Here is a 20,029-nt window from a genome sequence, read left to right as displayed (position 1 = left end):
ATGGGTTAGCGCCCAACCACTGTAGTGATGGGATCCAATTTGGAATTTGGTTAGGTTTTGTCCCGGGTACCAAGGAAAAGAGTTCCAAGGCCCCCTAGCCGGCCCTTTTTTACATATGATCATTTAGGAATACTATTCTCCCATTCATCCACATAGTCTTCCTTGGCCTCCTCTTTCCCCATAATACATTTGATGAGGTAAAAGTCAGAGATGACTCTATATTGGTTGCAGAGTCTCGTTTCACTGCAAACGTGTCACCAACTTGCAAAGCGCTACTCAATACATCATGATGTCCCTCATACGTAGCCTCATCATATGCATCTTCCTCATCACCAGGAAATGCATAATCATGAAAGGGCTCCAATGCATGATAATCCCACACTGGTACATGAGCTTTATTCACACATCTATTCCATTTGTGATTCATGCATGCATCACAAAATCATGAGAGGTGTTTGGTGGCAAGTCGTGTAGGATCTCAAGGATTATGGCCATGAATAGCATGCATAAAATGATTCCTTAGAATGGGACCACCATTCCATTTTACCTCCCTATCAGCATCCCCTTCTTTAACCTCCCAAAAGACTCATGCACACAACCTCTATGTGTAGAAGGATAGCAAGATTCAGCTCCCTCTAAAAGGTTGGCCCCACAATACTTAACTACATTTGCAACACACTATTAGGCTTCAGCTATTCATGTGTTAGCATTCTCTTTACCACAACTTCTACTCCATCATGTTCTCCCTTTCCATGCCCTCATGTTGAGAAGAATGGCTCATTTCTATCCCAAGAAAATGGCTCATTTCTATCCCAAGAAAACCACTATATCGAGCAAAAAAATAGAATGGTCTTCACACTTTGAACTTTGAAGAATAACCATTGGAACATACCCAATGGCAGTTTATACTTACATATTGCTGCCTGAGCCATTCTAGGTGCAACATAAAGCAATGTTGCACAAATAATGTGTCATACACGCTATTATCTTAAATGAAAAGTGAACTATTTTGATGACCTCACCTATCTTCCTATAATAAGTTATGTGCACAAATATGCTGCAGTGAGTTGGATGCCAATGCATCGATTGGATCTCATTCTGCTCTTTACTAAATGTACAGTTCTCACTAAAGTCCACCACAGACGCAACCACATCATCTGGGAAATTTTGAATGGTGTCCTTGAACTAGTGTGCCTGCCACCATATAACATAGTTGTTAGTAACAAATACCTTCCACTTAGCCTTCAACAGTCGGAGGAACTTTGAAAATTTCATCTCCTTGTTCACAATATCTTTCCTTTTCTTTTTCTTTCCATGTTTGTCCATTACTTCCACATGTTTGCCCTTTCTTTCTTTCTCCAAAGGGAATCATGGCAGTTTCTCTACACCATAAGCATAGTATTCTCCCATCAAGCACCTCCTTAAATGGAATGACTCATCTTCCTCATTTGAGCAGACTATTGATTCCCATAATTGTGTCACACCATTGAAAGTACAAACATGTGCCATGTGATCCATGGTTGCATCATCTCTTGCATATACCTCACACCTAAAGTCACATTCACTCTTATGGAGACCAAACTTTTGAGAGCGCATCTAGTTAAGTGTGTCTTTGAAGAAAGACATTTGAACATGATATTCACAGCAGCATGTATATCTTTCCTTCACTCGACGAATAAAGAAGGGCTTCAAATAGTCAAATGAGCGTAATTGAAGATTGCAATCAAGATGGGCAGCTTTGCATTTCTGAAACAACTCAACCTACAATGTAAGAACAAAGCATCCACAAGCATGAATGAATAAGTATACATTGCTCGGTATGCTAGGTGGCATGATTTACTATTCCAATTAGCATCCAAGTATTCTAGTTAGCATACCTAAGTGTGCTAACAAGCATGCAATTATGTTAAATAGCATGATTTACTGATCTAACTTGAATGTAGGTATGGTAGTTACCATGCAGTTCTGCTAGGTAGCATTATAAATGTGCTAATTAGCATGCACGTTGTCATGCCATGGCACGTCTATGATGTGAAACCGTGCATGTGAGGCCATCAAATACACATCCAGATGCATGGGGTTAAGTGCCATGACGAGTCATTATATGATGCCATGTACATATGTTCATATTGTAAATGAGGTTCAATAAGACGAGCTGAGGCTGAGCCAGATCTAGGAGTTTTTGTATATGAGTATGGAGGATGATGTTTTTGCTGTTACTCAGAGCTCATGGGCAAGTTAGAAGCATCCAGTTATATATGATGGCATGAGGGCATACCAATGCACAAAGGAATGCATTTATGAAGACATGGAGAAATACTTGAATGAACAATTGGGGATTCTATAAATCACATGGGCCGATATGATGATTTATAAACTATGAAGGTGTCAAGAGAAATGGAGATTTAATGAACATCACAATGCCAAAGAGTTCATTGAATGTTGGGGAATTAAAAATAGATGAACCGCTTGCATTGAGAACTTTAACCTTAATGCTAAGGTTATGCCTTGCATTGAGAATTCTAACCTTAATGCTAAGGTTAGAAGTAATACATAATGGGTGGCAGCGTACGTGGAAAAGGAAGATATTTCTTTAATTTGGAATTTTCTGGAGCGAGCGCAGCCTTTGTAATTGGAAAATCCGGATGAATAGCTGCAAAAGGGTGGTAAGCACGACTTCTCCGCGGGGAAAAATAGAAAAGGACCGGAGGCAGACGGCGGCAAAAGATAGTGAGGGAAAAACTCTGCAGAGTTAGGGAACAGCGTCCATTTTGACCAGTTTCTTTTATTCCAAGAATATATATACTTCTTGTGCTTTGTAGGTGCTAGAATTAGAGAGTAAATTTAGTACTACATGATGATATAATTATGGGAAAAACCATTTTCAAAATCAACAGTGAAGCGATGCTGCTCCCACGTTCTCCTTCGCATAATCGGCGCTGAAGCGAGTATCGTTCCCGTGTATTCTGCATCGCGTGGCTTCGCCTGGGCAACTTATAAGTTAAGCAAAAATAAATCAAGTGAAACTCACTTGTAATGTTCATATAAGCTTTTTTTTACTTTCCCTTTTGATTTAGAAAAAGGCGAAACTCATAAATCCTAAAAGGGATTTGGAAATGAATGAAAAAGCTGGGGGAGATCAAATTAATGGTATTTGGAACTTGATGTTTTGTGGGAAAAAGGAATCCAAAGCACATTTAATCACGGGAAGATGGCCTTGTTTCTGCTTGATTGAGTTTTGGAAATTATGAGCATGAAATAGCTATGCCATATGCTATCTTTTGCTTGTGAAATGTTAGAATATTAAGGCAGGTTTTCAGGTGATAAAGAGCATCTTGATATGATGGTTTTGATGGCACTGGATGTAAAGGATGTAACTGGTCATATGTATATTGGAAAAATTGGAAGGCCTTGTTATGCCTACATGTGAATGGTTCAAAGGATTTCGAGAGAGAAGTCAGTGAGTAAAGGAACAAACACTTGGTATGCAATTTTGTGCAATCATCAGAATGAATTCAAGGATGTATTGAGGTGAATGAAAACATGTACTTGTCATTGGAAATAGTGATGTTCAATACTCCTTGGGAAATTTTGTGCGTGAATTTCCTTGCTAGATTTGACATTCACTCTCACAGCTAGAAGTCTCGTACTTTCCTGGCTGTACCGCACACCTCACGACATCTTTTGGTGAACCCGACGTGAAACTGCTGGGGTGAGAGTGTGGTGAAATATACAGGGAAGCTATGGCTGAGAATTCTGAGGGTCAGGGGGTTCATTTTGACCCCGGAGTTATGCAGATGTTTCAAATGTTTACCATGTACATGCAACAGCAACAAGCTGCTGAGAGGGGACAAATTTCCACGACCAAGGCATTACAATCAATTGTGAAAAAGGTGGATCAATTTGATGGGAAGGACATTACAAAGTACCTGTGCAATTATATAAAGGAGATGGAGTTAAACAGGGTGACTGAGGAGGATATGGTTTGAAGTTTTGAGCTGGTATGTGTTCCTGAAATAAGAGAGCGCATAAGAGGATTGCAGACGGCACATGGTGGCAGAAATTGGGAGGAGTTCAAGCTTGCTTTAAAGGATGAATACTTCATGGAGGATTCTGAGCGAGTGACCAAACGAACTTTCTTGGAATGGGTCACAAAACCTAAAATGGGAATTTCTGCCACAGAATTGCTAAGGGAGTTTGAGAAGCGTTATGCCCAGTTGTCAAGGATAGAGCGTGCAACTTTGGACAGAGAAAAGACAGAGCTCTTCTTACAAGCAGCTGGGAAAGATCTCCAGGAGAAATTGGAAATCCTCCTTGAGGATAAGGATACAGAGCAGGGATTAAAGAGTGATTGGAATGATGTTGAGGATGCAGTCACTATGTTAGCAAAGCGGCAGCGGAGGAGGGATAAAATGGTGATGGGCTCTGCAACCCCCATAACTGCTGTCACCCCTGAGAATCTATCCAAACCAGCTGCTACAATTCCAAAGATAGATGGGCCGATGGATGAGCTTATCAAGGGTATGCGTGACTTAAAATTGAAGATGTCCAGGATTGAAGAAAAAGGTCTACCATTGGGGCAGGCTTCTATGCAAAGGCCTCAAAGCAAAGAAGGGTTTACATATAGGTGCATATGGTGTGATGACCCAGAGCATGCAAAGAAAGATTGTGCTAGCTATAAAGAAGCCCTTAAAAATCAACTTGTGTTTTTCAAAGATGGGAAAATCCATCTTACAGAGACTGGTCTTCCATTGAGTACAAACTTTGGGAAAGGAGGGATGAAAAAGCTGGTAGAGGATATGGCTGCTAGTCATGCCATTTCTATGGTTGAGGCAGCAACCTATGGATTAAAGGTTGGTCAATTAAAGCAGGGATTTGAGAATGATGAGGATTATGAGAATGAGGATTTTTGGCCATCAACAATGGAATTAATTGCGTCAAAGAAAGTGTCAAAGCAAGCTTTGCATGAGGCAGGTGATTGTATACGTCTTGAGACTGGCTGGGAGGAGCCTGTGGATTCTTTATCCATTCATGCCTATATTGCCAAATGCCAAAATAATGAGGCACAGGTAGAGGAGAAGCGTAAAAGGGAAAATGAGGAAGGAGGGCCATCAAAAAGAGTTACACGTGGAAGTGAAAAGAAGGATCCTGGGTCATCACATATGCCTCCACAGCATAGCAGACCTCCACAGGATGTTTCAATGGAAGAAGCGCCAGCAAAAATGAAGGAGAAGGGTAAAGGGAAAAGTCCACTCTATAAGCTTCAATCTGATATTGAAGTTGCAACAGATCTCAAAAAGGTGCTTGAAGAAAGAATTCTAAACAGCAGGGTGGAATTCACACTAGGGGAAGTCTTGGGGATTGCAAAGAAAGAATTTCATGATGAGATAATTGATATTATACGAAGAAAAAGGCAGTCCATAATTGAATCTATTCCATCACAAGGGGAGGCAAGCACTTCCAAGACTCATGGAGTACAGGTACAGAAAAAGGAAGAGAGAGAAAATGTGGTGGAATGTAATCACTCTGCTGATGGGGCACGACAAGTGCGCTTTGTGGAAGAGGATGATGAAAAAGAAGTTCTTACAAAGAGTCATTACTCCAGGAGCCATTGGGCAAGAGCAACCACTGAAACCCTTGTCAAGATAGGTGATTTGGAAGAGCCATATGTCGCTCTAATTGATCATGGGTCTGAAATAAATCTTATGGCTAAAAATCTCTACAACAAATGTAAGTGGCCAATGGATGTGGATCATGGGTGGATGATTAAAGCAGCTAATAATTCATCTGGAGAGCTTTATGCAGCATGTCCAAATGTAAGGGTAACTATAGGGGATGTGAAGGATGATCAGAATTTCTTTGTTCAGGAGATGTCATCGTATCCCCTCATTCTTGGGCAACCCTACATTACAGCTGTAAGGATGGAAACAAAGGTTTTGGATGATGGTTCAGCATATGCAAGAATAAGGAGTAAAGATGGCAAAAAAGCTGTTCAGTTTTTGACAGTTTGCATTAATCATGAAAGGAATCGTGAATCTCTTCGGGCACAGACACTCCCAAAGATAAACAGAGAGTTCATGAATTACAGGGAGATGAGGGATTTTGGCCAGGTGCCATTGTAAAGCGGGATTCCAATGGTACAAGGGGAAATGAGTTCTCGCAGGACTCAATCAATGTAAATAGCTTTTCAGCAAATTTTCAGGGATTCTCCAGCTATGGGTCACTGGTTTTTGTAAAAAGCAAGGATTTGAAGCGTGGTATGCAAAAACATATACAAAATGAACAAAAAAGTTTTGAGCAGTGTGGTCTTCTAGAAAAGAATGAGTTTATTTCAGGGGTGCTTGATGAGGTGTCATTTGTAGATACTATGGATGTGCTTTTTGATATGGGAAGAGCATGCTTACAGGGTGGAAATGAAATGATAGAGGTGTCATCTGTGGAGATGTATGATATAATCCAGGAATTTGAGGGGGTGGAATGTAAAAACGTGAATTGTGAGATGGATGCTCATGTTGATACAAAGTACAAAACGGTTGCAAAGAAGGTGAAACCAGTTGCCTTGCCCTTGCCACCAGGAAGCAAGGAGAAGATAGATGAAGCTTCTATGCAGCCAAATCTTAGAGATCCGAAGAAAATTGGGCATAAATTTACTCAAGAAACTCTGAAAGAGCTGAAGATTGGTGAGAAGGATTTTCTGTTGCCAGTTGAAAGGGAATGCTTTGAGGAGATGCTTGTAAAACATGGGAGAGCTTTTGCCTTTCAGCCGCATGAGATAGGTTGTGTTGATCCAAGTGTAACAGCACCAATGGTGATCTTTACTGTTCCACATGTGCCCTGGAACCTGCGGCCAATTCCAGTACCAAAGGCTCTCTTGCCAAAGTTGATGGAATTACTAAAGGAAAAGATCAGGATGGGAATCTTGGAGCCTTCATGTGCCCCATATTCCAACAGATGGTTTACTGTACCAAAGAAAAATGGGACATTGCGCTTTATTCAAGACATGCAACCTGTAAACAAAGTCACAATCAGGAATGTGGGAGCAGGTCCAATTGTGGATGAGTTTGCAGAAGCATTTGCAGGGAAAGCTATATACTCTATGGGTGATCTGTATTCGGGATATGATCAGTTCCAGCTGGATATACAAAGCAGGGACTTGACCACAATGAGAACTCCTTTGGGATTAGTAAGGATGTGTACCTTACCACAGGGAGCCACCAACTCAGTGGCACATATGATGAATGGAATGAATAAAGTCTTACGAGACTTCATACCACAAAAAACTATGCCATTTCTGGATGATGTGCCAATAAAGGGCTGTGATGAGAAAGACAAAGATGGGGATTTGGATTCAAAAGGGTGCCGCAAGTTTGTGGCAAATCATATAAAGGATTGTGACATGATTCTATCCAGGCTTGAAGAAGTGAATCTTACTTTATCTGGGCTGAAATCAGTGTTTGGAGTTGGTGAAGTGCTAATAGTGGGACATCTTTGTAGTACTAGTGGACGCCGACCTTGTCCAGCCAAAATAGATGCAATACAAAGAATGAAAGAGACATGCATTAATGTTACAGAGCTGAGGAGATTTCTTGGAGCATGTGTCTTTTATGTTATTTGGATCCCACATTATGCACATGTAGCAGATCCTCTTTATCAACTTTTGAGGAAAAATCAAAAATTTTTGTGGAGTGCAGTACATATTAAAGCTATGCGGAAGCTGAAATATTTGCTCCAATCATCACCCATTTTGAGAAAGGCAGATTATGAGTGTGGCAGGCCTGTGATTGTTACAGTTGATACTAGTCCTACTGGGATAGGATGGGCAGTAGGGCAAGATGATGAGGATGATCATAGGTATGTAATTAGATTTGGAGCAAAGGTATTAAGCTTTCGGCAACGAAAGTATCCACAGATCAAGAGAGAATTATGGGGGATAGTCACTGCTCTAAAATGTGAAAAAGAATATCTTATTGGGGCATCTGTACTTGTGGAAACTGATTGCTTGCCACTTCTTGGGATGATAGCAAGTTGTACCACTCCAGATATTGCTATGCTTAGGTGGATTGCTTATATCAAGTCACTAAATCCTGAGTTTGAGCATATTGCGGGAAAAGATAATCCAGTTGCAGATATGCTATCAAGAGCCAGGTATGAAGATGAGAAAGAGATGATTAGTGACATTGATGATGTGGGTACAAAGTTCTATACTACAGCATATGCAAAAGGGGATCATATTTGCCTATCAAATGCACTTGAGTCTTTTATTGAGGAAATATATGAAGGAGATTGGTTGCTTATTGGTCAATATTTGAGTACTCTGACAAGGCAAGAAAATTGGTCTGACTCAGAATTTAAGAGGATCCGCAGAAAAGCATATGGTTATTTCCTAAAGGATGGGTATCTCTGGAAGCATCCTAAGCAGAGGAATGCTATGCCACAGAGAGTCATATGTGATAAAGAGACTCAAGGAAAGCTTGTGAAAGAATTCCATGAGAGTCTCTGGGCTGGACATAGAAGTGTGTGGGCCACCTTTACCAAAATAAAGGAAAAATATTGGTGGAAAGGAATGTACAAGGATATTTCCCGATATGTGGAAACATGCATGGTATGCCAAATGTACTCAAATGTGCGGCATCGTGATGGCTTGCAACCAACCTACCCACCTGCCATGCACTACAAATGGGTAGTGGATCTAGTTACAATGCCTTTGGGAATTTGGCAGATGCGGTATATAGCACTTGCAAGAGAAGATTTGACAAATCAGGTAGAAGGGCGTGCTCTTAGAACAAAGAGTACGGAAACAGTATGCAAATTTCTCTTGGAAGATGTGATCTGCCGATATGGTTGTGTTGGGAAAATAACAGCTGATAGGGGTGAGCTAGATGTTGAAGAAGCAAGGGAATTCTTCTCTAGAATTGGTATCAAACTATCCCTAACATGTGCTTACAATCCTGAGGGCAATGGAAAAAGTGAGCGAGGACATCCTCCAATCATTAAAGCTTTGGCTAAGGCATGTAGAGAAAGAATGAGAGAGTGGCCAAAGCTGCTACCATATGCCTTGTGGGCTGACCGTACAACTCATAGCTCAATGACAGGATACATGCCTGCAGAATTGATGTATGGTCAGAAGCCAGTGATGCCAGTTGAAGAAGTAATTCTAACTTGGAATGTATTGCCCTGGGTGGAAGGATTGAGTAGAGATGACCTCCTTGCATTGCGAATAAGACAGTTGGAGAGGAGGCCTAAAGATGTAGAGCTTGCTAAAGCTCGCTTGAAAGATGCAAGGCTGAAAAATAAAGAAAGATTTGATAGTAGACATAGACTCCGGCCAAAACCTATTGAAGAAGGTGATTGGGTTCTAATGTATGATAGTAGCCTTGACAACCAATTCACTGTTCAAAGAAAATTTGCAAAAAGATGGTTTGGCCCTTACATTGTCAAGCATGTGCATGGAAATGCCACGTATACTCTGTGTGAGCTTGATGGAACAGAAGTAAAGAATCTTGTGGCTGGCAAAAGAATCAAGATATTTAAAAGAAGGCATGATGGTGATCCTTTTGATTCACAAGAGATTCAGGATGAGAAGCTTGACAGTGGTAGTATGGATATGATTGAAGAGGAAGAGGATAATCTTCCTGGAACTGCAGAAGATGAAGACGACATCCAGTTATATGTGGACCTTGATGATGATTTGGCACATACCAGAGGATGTGCAGGTTTAGAGGGGGTGGATGTCGTGCCATGGCACGTCTATGATGTGAAACCGTGCATGTGAGGCCATCAAATACACATCCAGATGCATGGGGTTAAGTGCCATGACGAGTCATTATATGATGCCATGTACATATGTTCATATTGTAAATGAGGTTCAATAAGACGAGCTGAGGCTGAGCCAGATCTAGGAGTTTTTGTATATGAGTATGGAGGATGATGTTTTTGCTGTTACTCAGAGCTCATGGGCAAGTTAGAAGCATCCAGTTATATATGATGGCATGAGGGCATACCAATGCACAAAGGAATGCATTTATGAAGACATGGAGAAATACTTGAATGAACAATTGGGGATTCTATAAATCACATGGGCCGATATGATGATTTATAAACTATGAAGGTGTCAAGAGAAATGGAGATTTAATGAACATCACAGTGCCGAAGAGTTCATTGAATGTTGGGGAATTAAAAATAGATGAACCGCTTGCATTGAGAACTTTAACCTTAATGCTAAGGTTATGCCTTGCATTGAGAATTCTAACCTTAATGCTAAGGTTAGAAGTAATACATAATGGGTGGCAGCGTACGTGGAAAAGGAAGATATTTCTTTAATTTGGAATTTTCTGGAGCGAGCGCAGCCTTTGTAATTAGAAAATCCGGATGAATAGCTGCAAAAGGGTGGTAAGCACGACTTCTCCACGGGGAAAAATAGAAAAGGACCGGAGGCAGACGGCGGCAAAAGATAGTGAGGGAAAAACTCTGCAGAGTTAGGGAACAGCGTCCATTTTGACCAGTTTCTTTTATTCCAAGAATATATATACTGCTTGTGCTTTGTAGGTGCTAGAATTAGAGAGTAAATTTAGTACTACATGATGATATAATTATGGGAAAAACCATTTTCAAAATCAACAGTGAAGCGATGCTGCTCCCACGTTCTCCTTCGCATAATCGGCGCTGAAGCGAGTATCGTTCCCGTGTATTCTGCATCGCGTGGCTTCGCCTGGGCAACTTATAAGTTAAGCAAAAATAAATCAAGTGAAACTCACTTGTAATGTTCATATAAGCTTTTTTTTACTTTCCCTTTTGATTTAGAAAAAGGCGAAACTCATAAATCCTAAAAGGGATTTGGAAATGAATGAAAAAGCTGGGGGAGATCAAATTAATGGTATTTGGAACTTGATGTTTTGTGGGAAAAAGGAATCCAAAGCACATTTAATCACGGGAAGATGGCCTTGTTTCTGCTTGATTGAGTTTTGGAAATTATGAGCATGAAATAGCTATGCCATATGCTATCTTTTGCTTGTGAAATGTTAGAATATTAAGGCAGGTTTTCAGGTGATAAAGAGCATCTTGATATGATGGTTTTGATGGCACTGGATGTAAAGGATGTAACTGGTCATATGTATATTGGAAAAATTGGAAGGCCTTGTTATGCCTACATGTGAATGGTTCAAAGGATTTCGAGAGAGAAGTCAGTGAGTAAAGGAACAAACACTTGGTATGCAATTTTGTGCAATCATCAGAATGAATTCAAGGATGTATTGAGGTGAATGAAAACATGTACTTGTCATTGGAAATAGTGATGTTCAATACTCCTTGGGAAATTTTGTGCGTGAATTTCCTTGCTAGATTTGACATTCACTCTCACAGCTAGAAGTCTCGTACTTTCCTGGCTGTACCGCACACCTCACGACAACGTATGGTAGATTAAGTGTTTTAACAAGAATGAAGCATGCTAACTAAAATACAAGTATGCTAACTAACATGAAATCATGCTAACTAACATGCAATTATGCTAGTTAGAATGTTGAATGTGCTAATTAGCATGCAGGTATGGTAGTTAGCATGATTTAGTGTTATAAGAAGCATGCAACTATGCTAACTAACATGCAGTTATGCTAGTTAGAATTATGAATGTGTTAATTAGCATGCATGTATAGTAGTTAGCATGATTTAGTGTTCTAACAAGTATGCAAGTATGCTAACTACCATGCACGTATGCTAACTAACATGCAGTTATGCTAGTTAGCATGCAGTTATGCTAGTTAACATGCACCGTGTAGTTACTATGCAAGTATGCTAGTTAGCATGATTTAGTGTTCTAACAAGTATGCAGGTATGCTAACTAGAATGCAAGTATGCTAACTAACATGAAGTTATGGTAGTTAGAATGCAAATATGGTAGTTAGGATGAAGATATGCTAGTTAACATGATTTAGTGTTCTAACAAGCAGTGAAGTATGCTGGTCAACATTGATGACTGTGCTAACGAGCATACATGTATGCTAGTTAGCATTAATGAGTTGAGTAGCGATAGATTAACTTCTTCCGTTTGTACCATCTAACTATAACAAGCATGTAGGTGTGTTACTTAGCATTATTTACTGTTCTAGCTAGCATGTATGCATGTTAATTAGTATAATTTATGAGTGTCCTAACTAGGATGCAGGTGTCATAGTTAGCATGAATAACTAGTATGCAAGTCTCCCATTTATCGATAGTGAATGTACTATGATAGTTAGCACTTGTAACTATGATAGTGAATGTACTATGATAGTTAGCACTTGTAACTAGGTTCATGTACTTGAGGTTGATCAAGCAGATGGACTAGATGCTTGATGTAACGGTTTCATCTGATTCGTTTTCTGCAAACATCTTTCTTGTTGGGTGGAGACACATGTTTCAGATTCCCAAAAGGAGTAAACAAGTTATTTGATTTCATCCGTTATGGCACTCCAATGTGGAAGCCTGGAGCATACTTTCAATGAGAATAAGCGATCAGTATCATTTATCTCGGACTGCATCTATTTTTTGTGGTGTACAAGGAATGCCTGGAAACTTGCAAAACTTTGGCAACCTTAGTAACGGGTTGCTGAGTACAATTCATGAGAGTAGTAAATGTACTCTTCTTAAGAAAGAACTCTTCTTTGGTTGTTGGCTGCTTAATAATAGCCAATGTATTGTGCACATTTGCTATTAATGTTGATTGCAATTCATCATGTTCTCTATTTAGCTGCTCACGGAAACCCAGCACTATAGGGTGTTAAAAGTGGCAACAATGATTTTTACGTGGAGTGAGAAGAAAGGCACCAAACAGTGCACTTGAAAAAAGGTACTTTGAAATTGAAAAATACAACTGGAAATGAGCTGAGTGCACCCTTTGACTTGTATGTTCATGGACATGATATTTTGTTACCTTGAACATGCTTTCACCCATATACGTGACAATGCATCTACCACAACATTCTCTTTCCCTTTCATATAAGAAATTTCAAAATCATAATTTTGTAATATAGCCTCCCATCTTTTCTTGGGAGAGAGCATAGGTTGAGACAAGAAGTATTGAAGCACTCTATGATCAATCTTCACAAAAAATGACTCCCATATAAGTAATGATTCCACTTATTTATTGCATGAAGTATTGCCAACATCTCTTGATCATAGATATGCATAACTATTTCTTTCTCATTAAGCTTTTGGCTCTCAAATGCAATCACTATGTGATCTTGGAACAAAACAGCCCCAATGCCTCTTTTACATGCATCGGCTTGAACCACAAATAGATTCGTGAAGTCCGGAAATACAAGTATAGGGGTTGATGTGAGCATTCGCTTAAGCTCTTGGAAGCTCTTTTCGGCTATAGCATCCCAAAAGAAAGGTTCTTTCTTAAGCTTGTCAATAAGAGGAGAGGTAATATGAGCATACCTTTTAATGACCCTCCTAAAAAATGATGAAAGGCCTAAGAATCCCCTTAATTGAGTGGTATTTGTAGGCATGGGTTGATTTTTAACACACTCAACCTTATTAGGATCCACATAAATATACATTTGCTCTCCTTTGCATACAAGTTATTGGCTCTTAAAGCATCCAAAACAGCCCTTACATGCATTAAGTTCTCCTTCTCCCCTTTTCTATATATCAAGATATCATTGAAGAATACAAGCACCCATTTGTAGAGAAAAGGTCCAAGCACCTTGTTCATTAGGGCTTGAAATGTTGCTGGTGCGTTGCACAACCCAAACGTCATAACCAAATAATTGTAAAGACCTCTCTTGGTCCAAAATGCCATTCTGTACTCATCACATTCCTTGATTCTTAATTGGTGATAGCACGATCTCAAATAAATATTGGAGAAGAAATAAGCACCTTTCTACTTATCAAGCAAATCTTCAATTCATGGAATAGGGAATCTATTATTGATTGTAGATTTATTCAAATCCCTATAGTCCACACACATGCGAGAAGTGCCATCCTTCTTCTTGACCAAGAGTACGAGTGATGAAAAAAGTGATTGGGCTAGGAGTAACCCATCCCATGTCCATAAGCTCTTGTACTTGCTTTGCCACTTCATCCTTCTCCACTTTTGACAATCTATATAAGGTGGTTTTTTAAGGAGTTAGGTATGCGGCTCAAGTTCTATTCCATGATCCACCTCCCTTTTTTGGCTGGCAAGCACTTCGGGATTTGGAACACATTTTCATACTCCTTTAACAATTCCTTCACACCTTTATGCATAATGTCACCCTTTTCCTCATTGCTTTCTTCCTTGCAAAGCTAAAAAACATATATACATCCGATGTCCTTTCGTCGCCTCTTGAGTTGTGTTGCATTGATCATCTTAATACTTAGCACATGATTTCTGATCAATGTAACCTCATGCTTTCCATGCATGAAACTCATATACCCTTTCTAGAAATTCATGTGAAACAACCCAAGAGTTGCTAAACCAATTGTATCCAAAACAATGTCAATGGGACCCATATCCAATACAAGTAAGTCAGCCTTGCAAGTATAATAATTTGTGAGAATCAACCTTACATCTTTGCATACCATTGTGAAATCCATCTGTGCTTCATTATCCATTTTAACTTCATGCCACAAAGATAAAGCTACGGGCTATAATTTGAGACTACACATGGATTTGGTGTTAATAAATCTATGCGTGCTTCCAATATCAATCAAAACATGTGCCACCCTTCCATTAATTTACGCCTTCAACCTCAATGTATTTTCCCCTTTACAACCAACATAGGCATCACTTGAGATATTGCATAGGGTAGCCATATTGTCCTTGTCATGATAAGCACACACAGGCAATGGTAACCCATCATCATAGTAGTCATCTCCTCCAAGTCAAAGGGAAATTCACCATCCTTTTCTACATCTTCGACTTCATTTTTGTTATCTTCAAAATACTCCTCATATTCATCCACATCCTTCCTAATGTCTTCATGGCAAGGTTCGGTGAGAATCATACTTAGGGTCATCTTCTTGGCCTTACAAACCTTTGAATGATCCTTGTTTTTGAAGCACAAACCTTTGTCCTTAAAACTATTAATACAGTCTTCCCCAATAACCTCTCTTGGTGGATGCTCTCGCATCAACTTGCTTCCCATCAACATTCTGAGGGCGAGGAAAATAGTTACCAAATCTGAAATTTCTTCTTCCACCTCTTCCATAGGTGGTTGGGAATCTAGGATGACCCGTGTTATAAGCAACTCCACTTTAAGATTTTCCCAGAGTTGAAGCGCCAATATCAGCCCTACACCCATGCCTTTCTCCACTAGCATGTGTATACTTTGCCTCATAGATCTCCACAAGAAACATGGCCTCCTTGATGGTTTCATGTCTTTGAGCATCCACATCAACCTTGACGCTGCTTTGTAGCCCTTTGATAAACTTCCTCAATTCGTACTTGTCACTCAAGTCTTCCACAGGAAGTGAGAACTTCATGAACTTGTGCACATAATCCTTAACATTGCTCGTTTGAGTGAGATCATCCCATTTCTCCACCATCCTTGATCTATTAAGGGATGAAACAAAGGTTCTTCTCATCACATTCTTGAAATCTTCCCAAGTGGTGATCAAATAGCCATGAGTATTCAAGTGTTGCTGCCATGCATGGACATAACCTTCTAGATACAAAGTATAAAACAAGAACTTGGACCGATCACTACGAGAGGGATAATTTCAAAGTAAAGCTCCATCTTGTCAATCCATTATTCAAACTCCTCATTGGTTAAGCCTTCACCCTTGAACTTAGTAAAAGTCAACTTGTCCTTAAATCGTTTAAACTCATCTTTATCACCACCTCAACGGTGAACATGCGGTCTATGCTCAAATGGTCTAACATGACTGCCCCCGAACGCATTGAAGGGATGAGGTCTACTATGATTAGGTTCCATCCCATTAAAATGATGACGGATCTCCTCAAAGTGATGACCACTCATGTGTGAAGGATGATGACCCATCTCATCAAAGTGATGACCACTCATGTGTGGATGATTCCAATTTCCATTCACTCTTGATTCATCCAAAACTATGCCTTTTCTTTTGTCTATTCACTATTGATTCATCCAAAACTATGCCTTTGCTTTTGTCCACATTTCTCCCTTGCATTGATGAAACCCCATTTATAGGACCATGCATAGTCATATCAGGCATACTTGTTCCACCTTGATGCATCATTGGTGGAGGCAGCTTGTCCTTTCTAAGAATAGAACCATGATTCCCATCAATATGGTGCATACTAGCTTGAGGATTATGCAATGCATTTACATGTGAAGGTTTCACAAAATACCCATAAGCTCATTGGTGGAAAAGTATTTGGTGCATATGGATGTGCAACATAGGTCCACCATAAGATTTTTTGCCTTTATCCACATCTTTCCTCAAGCTTGGGATCCCATTATGCAACTTCTTGCTCCTACACTCAAACCTGTCCCACCATCATGAACTAAAATCTTTGGTCCATCCTTTCAATCATAGTTTTCATGAGATACATCATGTTGTTCACGTTCATGTCCCTGCCTTCTTAAGGTATTTGTGGAAAATTAGCCTCTTTATGCACCCCTTCATTGATATTTCCACTAATTTATTCTTGCATTTCTCCTTGAGCATCCTAACTTGCTTCTTGTCTTGCTTCCTATGTGCCCGCTTCATACTTAAGAGCTTCCTTGTAGTTCCCTTTTTTGGGTTTGGCCTTCGGCATCATCTTAATTTCTCAAAAGTCTTTTGAAAGGGTTCCCAAGGTTCCCAAAATCCAAATTGAATGTTCCTTGGATCTATAGAGGGGCATTTCAATGCTCTATCCACTTATGTAGTTGCCTTTGACTTGGTCAACTTGTACTATTCTCTATTTTGATTTTTTGGAGAAGTCAACTTTAACACAAATGTGGCCAAATCTTCATCAAATGGAAGGCGATTTTGAAAGTCTTTAGCTTGATGAAATGCTTTAACCTAGCCCTACACATCCATGTCAATGCCAAGTGACAAAATTTGATTGGCAACATTCCTCTGTTTGACCCCTTTGACGAGTCACAACTACTACCATTTCATCAAGTCAATGTTGTCGAAATCAAGAACCCTTTGGTTTGTCAGGGAGCTAATGGAATGTACAATGCCCCCACATGTGCAAATCTCAAACTTCATTCATTGTTTTTGACTAGGCACCAGTTTTGCCTTACGGCAGGGAGACTTGCCAAGATGAAGTCATAATGGAGAAATTGAGAGATCCGAATGGAGCCTTTAGAGAGTAGAATAAAGCTATGTAAACCACTTGAAAAAAGCCTGAACCGTCCTGGACTAAATTATGTTTTAGCAACGCAGTAGAAAACTTTCAAGATTGTCTCCAATTGCTATCCACACTTTCCCTTTGCATTGGCAATGTCTTGGACCCATTCCCTTTGCATTGGGAATGTCTTGGACCCATTTAAAACCATGCACCACATAAATTTGCATCTTTGTGCATCCAAATCCAAGGGGAGATTCAAAAGCATGTCTTCCCATATACAACTTCAATCACTTGCCCTCCACAATTCTCAAAACATGTGCCTCTTCACAAGAGCATATGGCATGCCTTATATCACTTGCATCAAACATGATCAATGGCATACATATTCATCCCATAAGCTCATATGAAACCATAGCATGATTCATACATGTCATGTGACATATCATAGCATGGAAATGGCTATGAATGGCATCTAAAACTTTCCAATGACATGTAGTAGTGCATATAAGGATCTCAATGCCATAGATTGAGCCATATAAACCTTCAATTACCAAGAAATGATGAAAATGGATGAAAATTACCCAAATATTGCTTAGCGTTCTCCTAATGCTTCAATTGAAGACATATGATTGCATATGGTCTTAATTGGCATGATATAGCTCTCCATACAAGTGAATAGCATGAGTAATTATCCAATTGCATGCAATCAAGGTTCCTATTATGAAAGCCCCAAATTGATAAATAACCTTCTATCTTAGCATGAAAAGGCTCATTTAAAGGTTTATGTAGAGTATTAATCAAATCTAACTCATGATTAGCATCTTAGTTAGCACTTAATTAGGCCACATTGTGCACTCTCTTCTCAAAAAAACCCTAAGAAGAAAACACACAGCCATTTTTTGCCTAACTGTAGCCCGAACAAACTTTCAAACATGAAGAGAAGACATTATGGAATAAGCTTGAGAGGTTATGAAAGGTTTATGAAGCTTGAACCTCATGATTTTCTAGATATTTTTTTCTCAGTCATTGTTGCAGCGGCGGTGACCTGTGCGAGTTTGCCATGAGGAAGAAGGAGTGTATAGATGTCAATTTTCACCATTATACTATCCAATCAATGTTAAATCCCTTCCACAAGTCATGAAAAGCTCCAATGGTATATATTTGGCTCCAATAGATGAGAACATGCACATAGTTGTCGAGCTCCCTCACACGGGTAGAAATCCTCAACGAAGGTTACCAAAGTTAGTCTCATTGTGAAGCTTATTACCTCGCAAGTCAAAGCCCTAAGATATGGCAAGCTGTTAACTAGAGATTTAAGCCTTGTATCACTCAAAAATCAAGCAAGAAATAAGAGGAAAGGGGAAAAACATTTTTGGATCAGCATTAATCTTGATTAGCAAATTTTTCCCAATTTTGGTCCTGGGATTTGAAATTAGGAGTGGCTTCCTCAAAATTTGGTCCTTAGCAAACGCAGAGCCCCAAAAGATTAGAAAATGAATCAAGAGGATTAAATTCACCCAATCAAGATCACCATGTCCCTCTTCTTGATCAAAAAAATAAAAAAGTCCAAGAATTTCTCAAATTTCCTTGAAACCAAGAAGCAAGTGGATCAAAAACTAAGCTCTTATACCAATGAAAGAAAAGATCTTCTAGATTAGCCTTGGATTAACCTAATTATCCTAGATTAGGATGATTAGCCTAGGTTTAGAGAGAGAAGAGAGCAATTGACTTATATTATGTTGGTTATCAACAAAAGGTACCCCAAATATAGCCTATTTGACATATATACATGACCACCCCTTTCACACTATCATAAGTGTTCTCCATGGACATGGTCCATTGACCTTGGGTCCATTATTCATTATATGAGACCATTTCACTTTATTACAAATAGAGGCCTTAAAATTTTAATCTTGTTATATTTTGTAGACTCTTATTATGCATGTTATTTTGTTGTAAATATGGTGGTTCTTATTATGTCTATTGTAATAGTATACAATTAATACTAACTTGTTTCTATTATAGATTTATTCATGAAAATTCTATTTGCTAAATTTATAATTTTATTTAAACAAAAAAATGTTTAAATATTAAATAAAACATATCAGAGATTGAAAATGATATTCGTCATCTCATTATTATTTATAAATCTTACCCTTTCACAAAGTTCTTGAGCTTCATCTTGTAATAGTTGCACCTACATCATTGAACATAGAAAAAATTTAATGTTAAGAAAATAATGATATTTTTACCATATTGAATAATATTTTCACATACCATTCAAAGATAAAACTTGTAATAAAATGTAAACATCACTTACCATTCTTTCTCTTATCTTGTTAAGTGCAATAACCATTCTATTTTCAATATCTTCAATCTCACGAAGATTCAAGGGCATGAGACTCTCACCCAACATGTAGCTATAAAAGTTTTTAGAGGAGGTGTGACATGATTTTAAGAAAAGTGTCACATGCAAAATTATACGCAATGTATATTTAAAGTTTTAGCACTATTGAGTAAACTTTCATATGTACTAAGAGTACCTTTGTAGATTCTTTAAGTGGTCTATTTTCTCGCTTGTTTGTAAGAGCTTTGCATCTCCAATACTATTTTAACAACCATTGCAAATAAACTAAGATAAAAAAGTTATTTAAACAAGAAAGGAAAAAAATATATTGTGTGACTTTAGATACATAAACATAGTTCTTAATGATCTACTACATGTTAAAAAGAAGAGGGTTTCTTAATGGTGGACAAACGAATTAAGAAATAAGGGTAGATTAACTGTAAGATTCCTCCCCCAACCCC

At 38.9% G+C, this 20,029-nt stretch overlaps 1 long non-coding RNA gene across 1 annotated transcript; it reads right to left on the bottom strand.

Annotated features, from left to right (window-relative positions):
* Positions 1-19,375: 19,375 nt before the first annotated feature.
* On the bottom strand, positions 19,376-19,795 carry LOC147626675 (uncharacterized). The gene is made up of 3 exons (XR_015268685.1): positions 19,765-19,795; positions 19,542-19,641; positions 19,376-19,418 (listed from the first exon to the last, which is right to left on the bottom strand). It is a non-coding gene; the product is annotated as an uncharacterized LOC147626675 (long non-coding RNA).
* Between the last annotated feature and the right edge of the window lie 234 nt (positions 19,796-20,029).

This window comes from Cibotium barometz, chromosome 22, assembly GCF_041138505.1.
Source record: "Cibotium barometz isolate CiBa-2024 chromosome 22, ASM4113850v1, whole genome shotgun sequence".
Taxonomy (NCBI): domain Eukaryota; kingdom Viridiplantae; phylum Streptophyta; class Polypodiopsida; order Cyatheales; family Cibotiaceae; genus Cibotium; species Cibotium barometz.
The sequence above is the reverse complement of the archived record's forward strand: the minus strand, read 5'-3'. Positions and strand labels throughout refer to the sequence as shown.